This window comes from Egretta garzetta, unplaced genomic scaffold, assembly GCF_000687185.1.
Source record: "Egretta garzetta isolate BGI_Z169 unplaced genomic scaffold, ASM68718v1 scaffold46, whole genome shotgun sequence".
Classification (NCBI taxonomy): Eukaryota; Metazoa; Chordata; class Aves; order Pelecaniformes; family Ardeidae; genus Egretta; species Egretta garzetta.
The window spans coordinates 9380385-9383315 of NW_009260268.1; the positions used below are offsets into that span (position 1 = coordinate 9380385).

The window sequence follows — 2931 nt, forward strand, 5'->3', positions numbered from 1 at the left end:
AAAATAACATGGAAAATATTTCTTAAAGCTTCAAGTTGCCCAGTGCTATCTTTGTAGAAATTACTATTTTCCAGCTTAGGCAGGAAATGAGAGTAAAGAGAGCACGAAGACACTCTTTACCATTATTAATTGATTACTGAGCGCTGCATAGGAGATTGGATTTCTGTAACACACAATAATGAGCATGAAAAGCACTGGAGCCTGAACAATCTCCTGCCCATCCAGCACAACAGCGGCGGGGGGGGGCGCCCCCCAGCCAGCAGCCTAAGGTAAGGGTGAGATGTCACTTACGCCTGGCAGGAGCATTTCAACATCATTGCACGAGGCTACAGGTGCAGGAACAAAATGTTTTATTTCTAAACACCACCCGAATTTTTGAAAACCCATTTTGAAACTTGATTAATTTTATCTTATTCCTGTTAGAACGTCTCTAACTCCTCACCTGTTTATTAGAAAATGGTTATTTAATAAAGACAAACAAAGGATATACGTTGGAGATACGCATTCTTTCCATTACAAAGAAAAAGAGTGGAAAATGTATAAACTGATTGTAATTTCTCTCAGCCTATAGCTTCCCTGCCTGGGAAATAAAAATCATCACTGTCGCTTTTTTTTTCCTGGTCCTGTCAGTCATAGTTGCTCAATGATTTTTAACCAGAGGACCACTCCTGTGTTATCATCTACAGAGATGTTACCATGGTTTTCATTTGCAAGCAAATCTAGTGGGCTGATCTGAGAAAGTTCTCTTCATACTTTCACTTTCTCTCATTTTGTTTGCTTGCTTGGGAGGGAATATGTTGTCTCCCTCAGAGTTAAAAAAAAAAAAGCAAGCAAGTCCAACCCCAAGAGCCCCCAGTCCTGTCAGAAATACAAGGGGATGTCCTACTAGCCCCCACGCTGCCACTTCTCTACCCCTCATGCAGGAGCAGAAGTCATACAACATCAGGACAGAGCACAGATGTGTTGGGAATAATGAAACCACCACGTCCTGCCCAGTGGTGAAAATTGTGCGGGCTATTTTCAACTTAAAAAAAGAAAAAAAATTCTTTACTTCTCCTGCATTTTACATATTGCTTGTTCTTGCACTCAGTTAACAGAGTTAAAGAAAAATTAATTTTTTATATAGAACATGAGCTCAGGCTTACCATGTCATTCCATTAAACTCTAAAAGCTTTTCCTGGGGAGGGCATGGCTATGGCAATGCCTTCACAGAGCACAAAGTATTCCTTAAGGTTTTCATGGACCGAACACCTTTTTCAAAAATCTCTGGTGGATAATAAATGTTATCCCTACCATTCCTCTCTGGCATACCGGTACAGAGCTGTGACAATGCCTGAATGTGGTTGCATTTCAGCTTTACGTTCTTCCAGGGTTTATAAAACATTTAGGGAAAGGATGCTATTGCCTTTACACAAGAGCTGGGATGTGCTATTGTGAAAAGGAAGGGAAATAATGTTGGGCATATGGCACAAAAATAAGATTGTTCAGTTATCCACACCAAGATTTTGTTATACTATAGATTCAAAAGGCATAGAAGTCTGAAGTTTTGCCTATGGTTTGACTGATTTTTTGTTTTGTTATGGTAATTTGAAATCAACAGGAATATACTGAGGTTTGCATTGCAGGGATAAGATTTCAGATGGTATGTTTTGCTCCCACAGAATCACAGCAGATTACAGTAGCTGCTGGCAGCTGGATGCAACCCATCTTTCAGAATCAAATTTCCACTCGACTCACCGCTTACTTGACTATGCCTGAATATATTAAGGGAGTTTAATATTGGATACAGGAGAGACCCCAGTCTCAATACTCTACATACATTTTCATTTATGTCTTCAGAGACTTCCAATCAGTTAATCTGATCAGAGGCTTTCTTTAATGGCTCCTCTACCATAAAAGGAAATTTTTAGTAAAGATTTTAAAGGTGTATGATGTTATTTCTCCTCTTTGGATGTTCCATAACAACTGTTTAGATCCACCACATGCAACTAAACATACTGCTACTAGATAGTTTTATAAACTAGTAATCAGGTTGGCATTTCTGCACATTTAGAAGCTCGATGACGTTCAGTAATCCATTTCTTAAAATTATTTTTACAGCTCTCAAATACAAAGCCTATTCTACTAAAATTACATGACCGTGGGGAACATAGCTTGCTCAGTTTTTCCAGTAATCTGTAAGGCAACTTAAATATTGTAAAGACTTCGGATGTTTAGGAAGATAATGATCACAGGATACGGTCAGCATCATCCCGTATTGGATGTTAACCCAATCTTATGTCTCAAGCACGTAGTACATTTCTACCTGTTATATGTATTTTGAACCTGAAGAAGAAACAGAATGGAAGAATCATTCACTAACTACTTATGGATGAGAGAGCATTTCTTCTTTGGAGTCTCTCTTTCAGTCTTGTGAAATTAATAAATAAATAATTTTTTAAAAAAACATCACAAGCTTTTCTGAAACCTTGTTCTAAAAATGTTAGGAAACAGATACACTTGAAATCAAATTTAGGAAGTAGCCAGATAATGAAGTTTATCACTCATAGCAACCTTGTTTTACTCACAGTTCTTGCTAATTACCAGCTCAAGCGTGTATTTATTTAAGCCACAAGTCAAGTTTATCGTTCCCAAAGCAATTGGGACAGTATGTACGACATTAGACCAAGACAAGGGATAGAGCAAAAGCTCCAAAGCTCACAAATGTTAACGTATTGCTTTGCTTTCTTACCGAAAACCGTATCGGGACTGCAGTCGGGTGTTGCTCTCCTAAAAGCAGGTGAGCACCGCAGCGCTGCCCCGTCCCGCATTCAGCGGCCGGGTTGGAAGCGTCGCGGCTCTCCCCTGGCGTCAGAGCTCAAGCCCGTAGGGATCAGAAATGGGAGAAAACGCCGTTTTCTGCGGGCTGCTGGCAGTGCGGGGGGGCTGCAC

General features: G+C 39.9%; 1 protein-coding gene across 4 annotated transcripts in view; it reads right to left on the reverse strand.

Annotated features, from left to right (window-relative positions):
* EXOC1 (exocyst complex component 1) overlaps window positions 1-264 on the reverse strand; it is a 42106-nt gene extending 41842 nt beyond the window's left edge. For all 4 annotated transcript variants that reach the window (XM_009642444.2, XM_009642442.2, XM_035897752.1 and 1 more), the window contains exon 1: window positions 232-264. The gene's annotated coding sequence lies outside the window, so the exon portion shown is untranslated. The remainder of the gene's footprint in view (window positions 1-231) is intronic.
* Between the last annotated feature and the right edge of the window lie 2667 nt (window positions 265-2931).